This window comes from Arvicanthis niloticus, chromosome 4 (genome assembly GCF_011762505.2).
Source record: "Arvicanthis niloticus isolate mArvNil1 chromosome 4, mArvNil1.pat.X, whole genome shotgun sequence".
NCBI classification, from domain to species: domain Eukaryota; kingdom Metazoa; phylum Chordata; class Mammalia; order Rodentia; family Muridae; genus Arvicanthis; species Arvicanthis niloticus.
The window spans coordinates 43648563-43665742 of NC_047661.1; positions in this window are offsets into that span (position 1 = coordinate 43648563).

A 17180-nucleotide genomic window follows, 5' to 3' on the forward strand; every position below is an offset into this window, starting at 1 on the left:
TCATGACAAATCCAAATTTAAACATTATTTATTCATGAATCTACCCATACGAAAGACACACAAAAAGGAAAAATCTAACACAGGGAAGTTAACTACACCCAAGAAAACACAGGAAACAAATAAGTTCACATCACCAAAACCAAAAGAAAGGAAACAGGAAACACACACACACACACACACACGCACACACACATACACACACACACACACACACGCACACACATGCTATTGTTACCACCATGAAAATAATAGGAATTAACAATCATTGGTTGTTAATACTTTTCAACAGCAATAGACTATATTCCTCAATAAAAACACATAGGCTAATAGACTAGATGCAAAAATAGAATCCATCCTTCTGCTGAATAGAAAAAATACATGTCAACATCAAAGATAAACATTACATCAGAGTAAATGGTTTGAAAAAATATTTTCCAAACAAATGGACCCAAAAAGCAAGCTGGTATAACAGTTCTAACATCTATCAAAATAAACTTCCAACCAAAATTAATCAGAAAAAATGGGAAAGGACACTTCATAGTTTCCAAAAAATCCACCAAGATTATGTTTCATTTCTGAACATCTATGCCTCAAATGCAGGGACACCAACATTTGTAAAGGAAACATAATTAAAGTTTAAATCATATTCTGAAACCCCACATTAATAGTGGGGCACTTCAATATACCACTCTCATGAATAAATTGGTCATCTTGACAGAATCTAAACAGAAACAATGGAACAAGACAGGTTTATCAGTGGAATAAAATTAATAACCCAGGAGTAAATCCACACCTATGGACACTTAATTTTTGACAAAGAAGGCAAAATTATACAATAGATAAAGAAAGAATCTTCAACAAATGGAGCTGGTCTAACCAGAAGTCAGAATATAGAAGAAAGCAGATGGATTTATATCTATCACCCTCCACAAATCTCAAGTCCATGTAGATCAAAGAACTTGACATAAAACCAAATATACACAAACAATCTGATAGAAGAGAAATTGGTAAATAGCCTTGAATGCATTGGCACAGGAGACAACTTTCTGAACAGAACACATACCACACAGGCACTAAGATCAACAATTAATAAATGGGACCTAATAAAACTGTAAAGCTTCTGTAAGACAAAGGACACCATCAATAGGACAAAATGGCAGCTTACAGAATGAGAAAATATCTTCACCAACATTAAATCTGACAGAGGGCTAATTTCCAAAATATATAAAGAACTCAAGAAACTAGGAATCAACAAACCAATTAATACAATTAAAAAATACAGTACAGATCTAAAAAGAGAATTCTCAACAGGAATCTCTAATGGCTGAGAAGTACTTTAAGAAATGTTTAGCACCCTTATGCATTAGGGAAATGCAAATAAAAACAATTACATCTTACATTTGTCTGAATGGCTAAGATCAAAAGCTCAAGAAACAGCTCATGCTGACAAGGATATGGAGCAAGGAAAGCATTCCTCCATTGCTGGTGTGAGTGCAAACTTGTACAGCCATTTTGAAAGTCAATATGGCAGTTTCTCAAAAAATTGAAAATCAGTTTATCCCAAGACGCAGCTATACCATTCCTGGCATATACCCAAGGGATGTTCCATCATACTACAAGGATTCTTATTTAACTATGCTCAGAGCATCTTTCTGATAGCATGTGTGTGTATGTGTGTATGTTCTGGTAGCATGTGTGTGTGTGTGTGTGTGTGTGTGTGTTTGTGTGTGTGTTTTCTGTTTCCTTTCTTTTGGTTTACACTGATCAGCTATTAAAAATAACAATATCCTGAAATTGGCTATCAAATAGTGGGACTAGAAAGGATCTTTTTGAGTGAGGTAACCTAGACCCAGAAAAACAAACCTGGTATGCATTCACTTGCTTATAAGTGGATATTAGCCATAAAGTAAAAATTAACCATGCTACAATACATAGACCCAGTAAAGCTAAGTAACAAGGGGGCTCAGGAGGGGAATACATGAATCTCACTGTGAAGGAGAAAGAGAAAAGACACTGGTGGGTGTGGCATAGGGATGGGAACATGTGGGATAAGGTCAGGAAGATGGAGGGAGAGAGTACTGGGAGAGACAAATGGAAAGGGCTGGGTATCTCTGGGACAAGCTAGAAACCTAGTACAATAGGAACTCCTAAAAATCTATGAGAGCAATTTTCGCTAACACTTCTAGCGATGAGAGATATGGAGTCTGACCCAGCTATCTTCTGTAACCAGGCAAGACCTCCAGTAGAGTGACTGGCACACAAACTGAGCCACAAAACCTTTGACCTACAATTTGACTTGCCTTCAGGATGTTCTGTGATAAGGGGGCCAAGGAATTGTAGAAGTGGTCAAGCAATGACTGGTCCCACTTGAGACACATGCCATGAGAGGGAGCCCACCCCTGACACTTCCTGGAGCGTCAGGACCCAGAGATCTGGGATAGATCCAAACACATTTGGAAAAACAATGAAATGATTCCTAATTATTTTCTGCTATACTCATAGATTGGTGCCTAGCCCAACTGTTATCAGAGAGGCTTCACCTGGCAACAAATGGAAACAGATGCAGAGACTCACAGCCAAACATTAGGTAGAGCTTAGGGATCCTGTGAAACAGGGGGAGGAATGATTATAGGAGCCAGACAGATACATGACACCATAAGAAAATCCACAGAATCAACTAACCTGAGATCATAGATACTTACAGAGACCGAAAAATCATTCAGGGAGCCTGCATCTAGACACTCTGTAGCTTGGTCTTCTTGTGGGACTCCTAACAGCATGAGCAAGGGCTGTGTCTGACTCTGTTGCCTGATTTGGCAACTCTTTCCTCCTTTATTGCCACATCCATTTTTAATAGGAGAGAAGGTGGCCATTTTTATTGCAACTTGATGTGCCATGGCTGGTTGATATCCATGGGAGACCTGTGCTCTTCTGAAGAGAAGAGGAGGAGTAGATGGAGGGAAGGGGAAGGAAGGTGGGCAACTCTGGGAGAGGATAAACTGGAAACTGTGGTTGGGATGTAAGTATAAGTAAACAAACAAACACAAAATTGAAACAAAACCAAAAAGCTAACGAGCACAGAGGGAATGGAGAATAAGGAGCCAGACTTCAGGTGACGGTCACTGGTAGTAGCTGTGGTATGGAAGAAAGGGGGGAACTAGAATACCAGTTGGAGATGTAGAGATTGTTTCTGTTTCTTTTTGACATCGAGATGTGAGTAAGTTCACAGGCAGACAGCTGGACCTCAGACTTAAGACAGAATGAATGATGAACTTAAGTGAGTTGGATCTAACCTGAAGATGCCAGCGAAAGTATATCAAGAATAAAAATGCATAAGTGAGCCTTCAGTAAGTGAGACCACAACATCCCTCAGCTGGATGGTATTGGACAAGATCTGTTTCACAGTGTAAAGCTGAGATGGTAAGTCATATCCAACATTTCCACACATGCTTTCAGTTTCTTCTTTGAGGGAGAGTACTGGGAAAAAATGGGATACTTAAGTGGACAACATTAACCGCCTTTTGAAAGGGAGGTGCTCTTTTAAAGATGCTGTGGTCTGAGAGCAGGATATAGAAGCCTAGGGCTTCAGAGTTCCCTCAAGATGGTAATTAAAAAAAAAGTGGACAGCAAAGCACTGGCAAAGAAGCAGGAGGCTCCAGGGGATGAGTTGTGATAATCAGGGCAGAACAGAATAGAGCAGCTCCAAAGTCCACAGGTAGCACTGAGGAAATACTGATAGGGCAGAGTGAAGCAGGGCTTATCCTCAGGCCATTAAGTCTCTGAATAGGAAGAAACACTCTGAACTAGACATATAGGCATCTACCACCTGCAGAGAGCAGTTGGATGAACTAGGGAGATCCAATGCATGCCTTGGAAGACAGAAATCTTAGGGAAAAGCAGGACATCTCTAGGGAGGATTGCAAAGATATCCATGGCACTCAGGTAGAGCCATGTTTCAGTCAACAGGTGTGATGATTCAAATGATGATTGCTAACATATTGTGATCTGTCTCTGCCCCAACTACTTTTTATATTCCTCATGTTATTTATAGGAAGGAGACAGAGAGAGTAATGTGTTGAAGAAGGTGAGGCTGTAACAATGTTAATTTTCTTTAAGTAAGCTAATACCAAAACATAAATGGAAAGAATGGTAAAGTCAGCCATGGAATAACAAAAGAGCATATGGAACATTTTAGGAGTTAGAATGTTAGTCGTGTTTAGTTTCTGGTCATGCATAGGGTTTCTTAAACCTGTTTCTCACAAACATTACTGGTGTATTCACAAGATCCAAGAAAACATCAGAGAAGAATTAACTTACACATCATTCCAAATCTTACAAACAACCATGGGTACCTGTGAGCTATTATATGTAAGCAACCCATGGTGTTTCATTTTAACTGTGATTTATTGTGATCCAGGCTGAGAAGAAAGGTGAGGCCATGTATTTGGAACATTCCCCTTAAGTCTACAATCTCATGACTTATAAATGTTACAGAGTTGCAGAGTGGAGGTCAAATTCTTATTCTATAAACTAATGTTAACTAGAATTAATTTCCACCAATTAAAATTTCAGTCTCTCATCTGAAAGGAATGAGAGGAGTGGGTTAGTTAATTGGGCTTCCTTTGGTCTGAAGAATCCGCATGAGGACAGAGAACACTAGCAATCCGGAACATGTCCAGGGATGGAAGCAGCCAGAATCTAAGCTCAATACGTTACTCCTTTGGATAATGCTTGACTGCACACTCTTGACACTTTGCAAGAAAGGTGGTAGCTTTGATTTATGAACCAAAAGGAATCACCATGTGAAGTATTTCTGGTTTCTTTAACAACTCGGTTGTGTCAAGTGATATTTTTCTGGAAGCTGTCTTGTGAGAAGGAATATGTTTTGATGAAAACAGACACTTTTGAGGGTCACGATGGTTAGAGAGAATATAAATAGAACCCCACAAACAGTGAGAGAACACTGTTGCATTTCTATGCTGAGCAATACTTCACTTTTTCGCTGGTCTCCCCTGGTCTTCACTTTGTAGAGAAAAACACGTCAAAGAACTTCCCGTGGTATTCCAGTTGACTGAGCCACCAATACTGATTCGTGTTTGGCTTTTACTATTGAACTAGACTGCTGGTGTCCTGACAACGAGGAGTAGAATCACCTCAAAGTACTACTACTAAACAGGTCCACAACTCTTTTTTCTTATTTACCTTCTTTTCCCCATACCACTGGTCAGTGGGTTAGAAGACAGGGTGAAGCACTTAAGAACCCTAAGTAAAGTAGGCTGTGAAAAGTCAAAGCCTGTGAAGATGACTAGTATACTAGTGTTCCAAAAATGATTAGCCTTAAACATTCCAAAAAAAATCTATAGAATCTGCAAACTCTGTGCCCTACATGGTCAGTAATACTTTCTCATTAAGAACTATACAGTGACCTAATTTGTCACAGCTATATTAAAATAGCAAAATTTGAGTAGCTATGAAATACTGAACATAACAGTGTTCAGCTGATCAGGAGTCTCCTAATGTTAACAAATGTGTGGATGGGCCTGGAGAGATGGCTCAGAGGTTAAGAGCACTGAGTGCACTCCCAGAGATCCTAACTTCAATTCCCAGCAACAACATGGTGGCTCACAACCATCTGTAATGGGATCCAATGCCTTCTTCTGGCGTGTCTGAAGACAGGTATGGCTTACTCACATATATAAAATAAATAAATCTCTTTTTAAAAAAGAAAAAGAAACGTGTCTATGAAAGTTATACCAATAACCTTCTTTGAAGTATAAACTATGAGCACTGCTTCTCCAAATAGAACATTATCAGTTTTATAAATAAGTAGAGTCTACAACAGTTGCTTTAGGTAAAGTTCAATGTTCAAGAGGTGTGGGTATGAAATGGCAGTATATAAATGCTGATGTGGCTGGTAATTACTACAGTAGCCCCTCCTGCTTTCTTAATTCTGGTAACTGAGAGAAGGTTTGCCTGTTTTTATTACCCACAGCCTTCCAGCTGCCAGTGTGGCTCCTATGGCATTTCTAGGACACCTGTCACTGTAGTATAATGCTGGAGCACCAGACATTGATTTTCTGTGAGGAAAAAAAAGGTATTACAGTTTACATAAAATCTAGCAAGGCTGTTTATTCTATCACAGGAGTTAATAAAAGATGATTCAGGAAAGCAGTGTGGACAATAAAACTGGCTCCACAAAAAAAACAAAAGCCATTCCACTTTCTTTAGAGAAGATTAACACCCAGCAGGTAGTTGGCAATCTACCAATATTTGCTGAATTAATATTTACTGAATAAGTTACTTGATCTTTTTTACAACTCTCACTTTCTAGAGCCAATAATGTTTTTAATAATTATGCAAGTATGAAGGATAAACAAATGAAGTTGCTAGAAATCTCTTGTAACTTTTATGTTTTTGGCATAACAAATTCACTCTAGTGTTTGTGTAAGAAATTTAAGGTGAATGATGTTCTTTTAATATCAGTCTGCCACCGATTGTATGATTTTCCCCATTTTCAATACTAACATTTTCAATAGGAAATAAAATTTAAAAATTAGCATCAACATCAACTAGTAGAAGACAATAAGCAATGGAGCTTATTGTCAGTTCTAGGTTGAGGAAATCGCAATACAATAGATGCAAATAGTCAAGGAACAAGAAAGACAATAAACACAAATAGTCAAAGAACAAGAAAGGCAATAAACAAAATTCTATGAACTCTCCCATGATCACTGTTTCTAAGAGCTTATCAGGATGGCCAAAATATCTGAGCCAACTTCCCTTCCTAGCCCAAAGTCATTTTCAATCTGGAGCCTACTTCCTTGTTATAGACTAAAATTTAGATTCCTGTCTGAAATGAATTCTTTGTTTTAGCCTAATATTTAAATTCCTGCCTGAAATTACTTCTTTGTTCTAGCCTAATGTCAGCTGCCTGCCTGAAGCCTACTTCCTTGTCCTTGGCTAATATCATATTCTTGCCAAGCAGCCCATTTCCTTGTCCTTGGCCCATGTCAGATTCTTGCCAAGCAGACCCAAAAGCTTTCTGCCTCTCGCCCATTTTATTTCATAAACAAGAAAGCATGTCTTAGGTAATTTTGTCAAGAATGCCTTCCTTACCTGTCATAGAATATGCATTATCAAAAGCAATTCACTTCTTACTTAGGTTGGTAAGGCTCTGTGCAGAATCTTACCCATCCTTGGCTTGCCAGATAGTTAATTTAATAACTCTGGAGGTGCATTTTCAGGCTCAAGTCATATAATTTGGCTGCCAACACACTGATGTTAAAGATAAGCTTTAACATGATGGGCAGGAATAAAAGTATTCCCAGGACAAAAAGGGCTAGTATGATCAAGCTGTATATGCCTTTCTTGACTTGACCAAAATAGAAATATAGACCTCAGGCCATGGATAATTTTTTCAGCAGCATCTGCCCCATCAATACTCAGCAGAGCAACATTCTTTAAATTCGTAAGGTCACTATGCAATGTTAAAACATCCAGAGAGGTGTTAGGATTATTTCAAATATGCTGCTAGTGTCTTTAAATTTTTTCTTAATTATAATGACTACCACTGTAAATTTTAGAACTAACATGAATCCAATGGTATTGGGCATGACACTTGAGATGGCTCCTTACTCTTAAACTCTGAACCTCCTTCCAATAATTTGAGTAAGATAAAGAACATCAATCCTTTCTTCCAAATGCCTATCTAAATCCTCTTGTATATTCAATACATTAGTAATATTTTATTTTGCTAAATGATTAACAAAGTAGCTGTCTTAAATTGTGTTAAACCAATTGCATAAGCAGTTTGTTTGAGTTCATTTCATATCCAGCAGCTTTGCTGAAGTTGTTTATCAGGTTAGGGATTCTCTGGTGGATGTTTGGTGTCACTTATGTATACTATCATATTATCTGCAAATAGTGATATTTTGACTTCTTCCTTTCCAATTTATATCCCTCTGATCTCCTTACTTCATGGTAAAAATGTTGGAAAGATCAGGAATTCAAGGTCCTTTTGTTGTCTAATTGCTCTGGCTAGAACTTTGAATATTATACTAAATAGGTAGGGAGAGAGTGAGCAGCTTTTTCTAGTCCCTGATCTAAGTGGGATTGCTTCAAGTTTCTCTCCATTTAGTTTGATGTTGGCTACTGGTTTGCTGTATATTGCTTTTACTATGTTTAGGTCTGGGCCTTGAATTGTTGATCTTTCCATGCATTTTACCATGAAGAGATGTTGAACTTTGTCAAATGCTTTCTCAGCATCCAGTGAGATGATCATGTGTTTTTTCCTTTGCATTTATTTATATAATGGTTTACATTGATGAATTTCCAAATATTGAACCATCCTTGCATTCCTGAGATAAAGCCTACTTGATCATGGTGGACGATCATTTTCATGTGTTCTTGGATTTGGTTTGCAAGAATTTTATTGAGTATTTTTGCATTGATATTCATAAGGGAGATTGTTCTGAAGTTCTCTTTCATTATTGGGTCTTTGTGTGGTTTAGGTATGAGCATAATAGAACCAATTGTGTAGTGTTCCTTCAGTTTCTATTTTGTGGAATAGTTTATAGAAAATCGGTATTAGGTCTTCTTGGAAGGTCTGATAGAATTCTGCACTAAAACCATCTGGTCATGGGATTTTTTTTTTTTTTTTGTGGGGAGACTTTTAATGACTGCTGCTATTTCTTTAGGAGTTATAGGACTATTTAGATGGTTTATCTGCTCCTGATTTAACTTTAGTATCTTGTATCTGTCTAGGAAATTGTCCATTTCATCTAGAATTTCCAGTTTTGTTGAGTATAGGCTTTTGTAGTAGAATCTAATGATTTTTTGAATTTCCTCAGTTTCTGTTGTTATGTTTCCCTTTTCAGTTCTGATTTTATTAATTTGAATACTGTCTCTGTGCCCTCTAGTTAGTCTGGCTAAGAGTTTATCTACCTTCTTGAGTTTCTCAAAGAACCAGCTCCTGTTTTTGTTGATATTTTGTATAGTTCTTTTTGTTTCTACTTGATTGATTTCAGCCCTGAGTTTGATTATTTCCTGATGTCTAATCCTCTTGGGTGTATTTGATTCTTTTTGTTCTAGAGTTTTCAGGTGTGCTATCAAGCTGCTCATGTATGCTCTCCCCAGTTTCTTTTGGTTGGCACTTAGAGCTATGAGTTTTCCTCTTAGCACTGCTTTCATGAAGTTTTGGTATGATGTGTCTTCATTTTCATTAAGTTCTAAAAAGTCTTTAATTTCTTTCTTTATTTCTTACTTGACCAAGTAATCATTGAGTAGAGCATTGTTCAGTTTCCACATGAACGTTTGCTTTCCATTTTTTTTTTTGTCATTATTGAAGACCAGCCTTAGTCCATGGTGATCTGGTAGGATACAAGGAATTATTTCAATCTTTTTGTATCTGTTGAGGCCTGTTTTGTGACCAATTATATGGTCTATTTTGAAGAAGGTACCATGAGGTCCTGAGAAAAAGGCATATTGTTTTGTTTTAGGATGAAATGTTCTATAGACATCTGTTGAATCCATTTGGTTCATAACTTCTGTTAATTCTACTGTGTCTCTGTTTAGTTTCTATTTCCATGATCTGTCCATTGCTGACAGTGGGGTGTTGAAATCCCCCACTATTATTTTGTGAGGCGCAATGTGTGCTTTGAGCTTTAATAAAGTTTCTTTTATGTATGTGGGTGCCCTTGCATTTGGAGCATAGATGTTCAGAATTGAAAGTTCATCTGGTAGATTTTTTCTTTGATAAGTATGAAGTGTCCTTCCTTATCTTTTTTGATTACTTTTGGTTGAAAGTCAATTTTCTTTGATATTAGAATGGCTACTCCAGCTTGTTTCTTGGGACCATTTGCTTGGAAAATTGTTTTCCAGCCTTTTACTTTGAAGTAATGTCTGTCTTTGTCACTGAGAAACATTTCCTGTATGCAGCAAAATGTTGGGTCCTGTTTACATATCCAGTCAGTTAGTCTATGTCTTTTTATTGGAGAATTGAGTCCATTGATGTTAAGAGATATTAAGGAAAAGTGATTGTTGCTTTCTGTTATTTTTGTTATTAGAGGTGGATCTATGTTTGTGTGGCTATCTTCTATTGGGTTTGTTGGAAGAAGATTACTTTCTTGCTTTTTGTAGGGTATAATTTCTCTGCTTGTGTTGGAGGTTTCCCTCTATTATCCTTTGTAGGGCTGGATTTGTGGATATTGTGTAAATTTGGTTTTGTCATGGAATATCTTTGTTTCTCCATTTATGGTGATTGAGAGGTTAGATGGATATAGTAGCCTGAGCTGGAATTTGTGGTCTCTTAGGGTCTATATTAAATCTGTTTAGGATCTTCTGGCTTTTATAGTCTCTGGTGAGAAGTCTGGTGTAATTCTTATAGGTCTGCCTTTATAAGTTACTGGACCTTTTTCCCTTACTGCTTTTAATATTCTTTCTCTGTCTTGTGCATTTGATGTTTTGATTTTTATGTGATGGGGGAATTTCTTTTCTGATCTACTCTATTTGAAGTTCTGTAGGTTTCTTGTATGTTCATAGGCTTCTTTCTTTAGCTTAGGGACTTTTTCTTTTATAATTTTGTTGAAGATATTTACTAGCCCTTTAAGTTGGGACTCTTCAATTTCTTCTATACCTATTATCCTTAGGTTGGTCTTCCCATTGTGTTCTGGATTTCCTGAATTTCTTGGGTTAGGAGTTTTTTTTTTTTTTTTGCATTTTGTATTTTCCTTTACAGTTGTGTCAAGGATTTCTATGGTATCTTCTGCACCTGAGATTCTCTCTTCTACCTCTTGTATTATGTTGGTGATGCTTGCATCTATGACTCCTGATTTCTTTCTTAGGTTTTCTGTCTCCTGGGTTGTCTCCCTTTGTGATTTCCTTATTGTTTCTACTTCCATTTTTATGTCCTGGATGGTTTTGTTCAACTCTTTCACCTGTTTGGTTGTGTTTTCTTATAATTCTTTAAGGGATTTTTGTGTTCCCTCTATAAGAGCTCCTACCTGTTTACATGTATTCTTCTGTATTTCTTTGAGGGCGTTCTTTATGTCCTTCTTAAAGTCCTTTATCATCATCATCATGAGAAGTGATTTTAAATCTGAATCTTGCTTTTCCAGTGTCATGGGCTATTCAGGACTTGTTATTGTGGGAGAACTAGCTTCTGATGATGCCAAGTAATCTTGATTTCTGTTGCTTATGTGCTTGCCTTTTGCCATCTTGTTGTCACTAGTGCTACCTTCACTCACTGTCTCTTACTATCTGTCCTTTTATCTTGGTTGTGTCAGAACTCCTCTGAGTCCAGCTGTCTCTTTGATCCTCTGTTCCTGAGATCTTGGTTGTGATAGCTCCTAGGAGTCAGGCTGTTTCTGGGATCCTGAAATCCTGGTGTGCCCAACCTCCTGGGATCTTGTGATACTATTATCCTATGTTCCTGGGCATGTTAGGGCTCCCAGGAGTCCAGCCTCTTCTGAGTTTGGGGGAATTCATTGCAGAGCTGTCACCCTATGACTGCTTTGATCACTGGTGCAGACTGGAAGGGTCCTGTGCCACTGGCTATGAGGGAGTTCCTGGGCCCCTGCTGGTTTCAATTACTCCCTGTTTGGGGTAGAAATAGTGCAGCCTATTCACCTACAAATGTGGGTATGTTAGAGCTCCTGGGAGTCTAGCCTCCTCTGGGTTTGGGGGGATTGGTTGCAGAGCTGGCACCCTAGGACTGCTCTGACTGAGCACAGGCACAGTGATAACCCCCATTCTCAATCCTCTCATCTACTCTCTGAGAAATGCAGAAGTTAAGAAAGCCATGAAGAGTTCAGGTCAATGAAAGTCAAAATGGCACATTTGTTAACAGAAAGTTATGCCAGGAAGAAAAGCATTGAAAAAAAACAAGTCTAAGATGAGACTGAAGATCTACTGAAGTAGCTCAGGAAGTGACTTTAAAATACACCTTTGCAAACCTGTTTCACATGCTAAAGAACAACAACAGGCCCTTCCCCAGTACTGGAGACAAATCTTAAAACTTGTATCTACTCATTTTCTGCCTAGAGACAGACAGCAAACCACAGACAGGATCCTTAGATGTACAACCCAATACAGTGAGTAAACAATCTGGACCCAGGGACTCCAGAACTCCATGCAACAGATGATGCAGAAAACAAGCCTCTTACTCTACTACCTATGAGTAGAAGACAGTCCAACTATATTTCTCCTTGCCTCTTGTGCTAAAATGAGAGTACGAGTATTCCACCCACTATATAAGGTAATATGGAGCCTGTAATATTGGGAATTCCTGGCTCTGTACTTGGATGTAAAAGACATTTCTGGCAGGTGTTTCTCACTTCTAGCAGCATTGCCCAACAGCAGTAATGGAAGATGGGCCACTTCTCGAGCCAATAATAAAAAGAAACAGATGTTGTCAATATATGAGAAATATTTCAAAGCAGCCATTATAGAATTGCTTCAGTGAGAAATTACAAGTTCATGGAAACAAATGAAACACAAAACATCAGCAAAGAAACAGCATTTGTAAAAGGAGAACCACGGGGAACTGAAAAACACAACAGCATCGATAGCGCTTAAGGAATAGACTCAGCAGAGGAATAGAAATGGCAGGGATCTTCAGATCAAATTGACAATCATCCTTCAATTCACTCAAGGACACATCAGACTCTACTGAAAATCATGACAAAAGCAAAAGCTTAAAAAAAAAAAAAAAAAACAGCAAAGCAATGCACTGATTACAGGCAATCCCTGTTTGAAGAGATGAAACTTTCTAATCAGAAATCATAGGAGAGTTGGTAGCCCTCACTTCTGTAACTAGTAAAACTGGATTCCCAGAAATAATGTTTTTGTTGTTGTTGATGGTGGTGGCTTTGTTTGTTTGTTTTAGGTAAAGGATAAATAAAAAAAAAATTCTTTAAGATCTACATAGCTTTAATTAAAAGCTAAAAGAATCCCATCAAGCAGAAAATAAATTCAAATAGAAGCAAAACTGGCATTTCAGAAAGGAAATAGCAAGGTGCTGGGGAAAAGAAAGAGCAAATACAATGAAGCACTATTGTGCTCATGAATTCCATAAATCAATTTTGCTGCTTGAAGAAATCGTTATAATACCACCTATTGTGGAGCTGGTTGCAAACAATTATATTTTAAAATTAAAGTAGGCAAAGAGGTTAAGCAAAAGAAACCTTCTACAAGTCAGTAGAGGTGGTAAAATTTGGCTACCAATACATTGTGATAAGAAAAATGAATAATTTGATAGCTCTGTATAGGCTGCCAAGAAACTATTCCCAGTGATGTTTTCAAAATTGTTATAAGTAAAAAAAGATGGAAACATATTTTTTCAAGTAGCCAAACAATGGCTTTGGACCCAGAAGCACAAGCTAGAGGAAAGAACAAACAATAAATTTGCAAGTCCTGGCTGCAAGGATGAACCTACTCCCATCATACTGCTAGGTGGGCACAGCATCCAGCTGCCCTCTCAGTTCTCATCTCTTTACTCATAGATTAGTGCAGCTCTTAGTCTTCATACAAAACTGTGGTTCGTGCAGTAGACTATGGTTAATGCAAAATGTCACAGCTGGTCAGAATATAGAGAGTAACTGTAGAGAAACACTGCGCCCCTTACCCAACTGCCACACCCCACATGTGCTCATGCCCCAGCAAGAATCAAGGAATTTTGAGGAAGAAGGGATAGAGAGATTATTAAGAATTGGGAATCAAGTTGAACTGAGTGAAACATTGTCTCCAGGACATGATGAAACTTCTGTCCTCCGGACCTCAGAGCAGCAATCGATGTCTGCATGAAATTGTATATCAAGCCAGCCAACATCCTAGCATGAAGAAGAAAGAGTTTCATGAGCACCTGCCTCATAATTGAGGAGCTATGGGACACTTAATGTCTCCTGGAGAAAAAAAGTCAGTTTTCTTTAAAGGTATGGGCCTTGATAGGTTATCCATGCTCCAGTGGCTGGCCCCATACACAGGAATATAGGTTCAGCACAAATTGGCCTCATTGGGTTACTTATGAAAAGAAAACATGGTGAAGAGATAAGAAAGAAAAATGTACCTGAGTAGAGTTAGGAAAAGGAATGGGAGATAAATATGATCAAAGTACATTTTATGAAGTTATCAAAAATATTAATAAGATATACACAATAAAATGTCATAAATATTAAAAATGTTAAGTCTTAAGTTAATAATAATTTTAAAAAGAGATTTATTAAATAAACTAGTTGGGAAAGAGTTAGTGGTTTATTGGATTTAAATATGACTCAACTAAGAATGCCTAATACCTATTAAAACTCACTTTAAACACATTTTTCTTCATCCCTTTCTTTGTTTTGAAGTCTACTTTGTCTAATATTAACTTAGGACCTCATTCTTTTGTGTTTGCTTTTGTTTTGTTCATCAAGCCAGAGATTAAATCTAGAAATGATTTACCAGAAATATTACAAATTGGAGTTTGCCAAATCTGGTGTCATAAGTCCAAAAACAACAAACTTGCAATAGATAATCAGTGCATTTTGAAAAGAAAATGGAATCCAATAAGAACTGATAGAAAAAAAGACAAACAAAAATTTTAATCATTGGAAATTAAGCACTGTGTTTTGAAACAATTCATAATTCAAAAAGAAAGTATTGAAGTAAAATTAAAACTATGAAGAGATGAATGAAAATGGCTATGTACCTTAAAACACAAGCATGAGGAAAGTCTTCATTATAAAAAATTGACATTATTCTTGGGAAATGATTTAGTACACCTCAGTAATTCAACCTTTAGCTTTCTGATTGATGATTAGTTGTTCACCTTATCATGCATCATGTACCACTTAGATTTTTATTCCATGACTTATTGAAGTCCCCACAATATACCCAATTTGTACAATCTATTGTATCTATAAATACACCCAGCCCCTCTGACATTATTATTACACATTCACAGATGGACACACACACACACAGAGAGAGAGAGAGAGAGAGAGAGAAAGAGAGAGAGAGAGAGAGAGAGAGAGAGAGAGAGAGAGAGAGAGAGAGAGAGAATTGTGCTCACACCTAGCTATTTAGAGTATAGGTCAGATTGTCTCTTATTTTTCAATTATCTAGAAATAGCAGAAAGACCTTGGACGACACTCTGACAGTTCTTAAAGAGGTATGCCTAATAGACTCTTATTTGGCTGCCACGTATACGGACTCAGCAGTCTATTCACAGAGAGTGTGAGGGGAGAAGAGGGCTTTTCCATGTTGGGTTTGGTTAAACCACACTATTCTTTGTATACAAATGGCAAAAATAGATGGCTGTCAATTTTGTCTTTTATTCTGAAGCACTACTAATATGTACAACTGTCTGACTTCAGAGAAAGAAATCTTATTTGCCTAATTGAACATCTAATTAGTATAAATGAATCTGTAAGCTCATACCCAAAATTAGAATAAAATATAAATGATGGTTTCCCATGATGAGGTATGTTGTATTTAGTATAAATACAACAAATTTGGGGAAGCAGACTGCTTAGCTAACCTGACTTTACAGAAGAAGAAATGTGGTTGAATGGCAAAGGAACATTCATTAATCTGCGAAGAATTCAAAATCACAGAAGCATTGCTCTCTGGCATCAGTGGATGCTTGCTCAGATTTTTGCTACTATAACAGACATTACAAACTGGACAAGTGACAAATAATAGAGATGTATTTTTCATAGTTCTGGGGGCTAAATCCAAGATCTAGGCTCTGGTAGGTTTAATGCTAGGGAAGGGGAAGACTGTGGTCATTTTTCCAAGACAGCACATTGTTTCCACCTCTATGCAGACAAGGCGAAAACACTGTGATCTTGCATGGCAGAAGGGAGAAAGGACAGTTGCTTAAGACCATTCACAGGTTCCTGTTCCCATATATGGGGACAGACTTTACATGAGTACTCACCCTAGCAAGACCCCCTCTTTTCATTGTGTTTCCAAGAATACTGAATTCCAACATGATTTAGAGAAGCTACAAGAATTCAAATCATATCATTCCTCTATAGTAGTTCCCATTTTATTAAAATATAGTCCCAACTCCTCCTAAACTTGTCAGGTTGAAAAGCTTACCTTCCTGTGAACTGGATTCACCTTTGTGTAAGATGATTCAGGATAGTGTGAATGGTTCTATGAAGAAATGACAGGAGTTGTTCCAAAAGATAAAGTTGTTAGTGGGTACCTGAGTATCTGAGATATGTGACTTCTTTGAGGAAGGTAAAAGGTATGTTACCTCAAGACAAAACATGAAGTTCATAGTAGTAGGAGAATAGAAGATAAACAGAGAGGGAAAGAGCAAGAATGAGCAAGAAAGAGGGGGATTCAAATCCTTATTCAGAATTCCTTTCTGATGCTCTCATGGGCACTTTGGGTTTAGAAGAGCTGGGGGCTTGCTCCACTCTTGTTTTACAGAGTGTCTTCCAAGTGGAGGCCACTTAGGCCATGTTCTGACTTGGCTCTGAGCTTCACCAAAGCTTTTTTTTTTTTTTCTTTCAGCCTCATTTCTGAAACTCACCTGCTGCTTTCATGGCCCATAGCCAGTTCCTCCCCAAATCCACACTATGCTGTATTCCAGCCTTACTACTGCTTCAAGCTTTGGCATGGCACATTAACAGGGCACCAGTAACAGAGAATGTGAAAACATATCAATGAAATAATAATTCTGGGAAATATCAATGACATGTGGTTTCAGATTTACACTCTGTATTGTCACCAAACTGTCAGGTGATGCAGTCCCTCCAGGGTGGGAGGCAGAACTCACTTCATTTTTTTGTTTGTTTATTTCTGTTTCTTAGAAAAACAAATTTCTAGACTTAGCCCACACCTACTGAATCTGAAGGTGTGTTCTAATAATCCATATTAGATTAATGCAGATAATAATCCATATCAAGGCTCCAAGCCACTATTTAGGCTTATCATTTGTAAGACATGATATAGATGAAAACGTTTTGTGAAAGTTGTGGACTAGATTCTGTCCTACATAAAGCCCTATTCCTGAGACTAGTGAATGTAGCAGGAAGTGTTAGAAAAAGCAGGTGGTCTGGCTAGCTCCTGGCTAAATTCCCGCTCTATGTTCCAGCTCTAACCGAGGCACCTGCTGGCCAGGAGCACTGGCTCGAGCCCCACAAGACATTGGTGTGGCTGTTGCCTCTGCCAGTCAGCTCTGTGGAGTC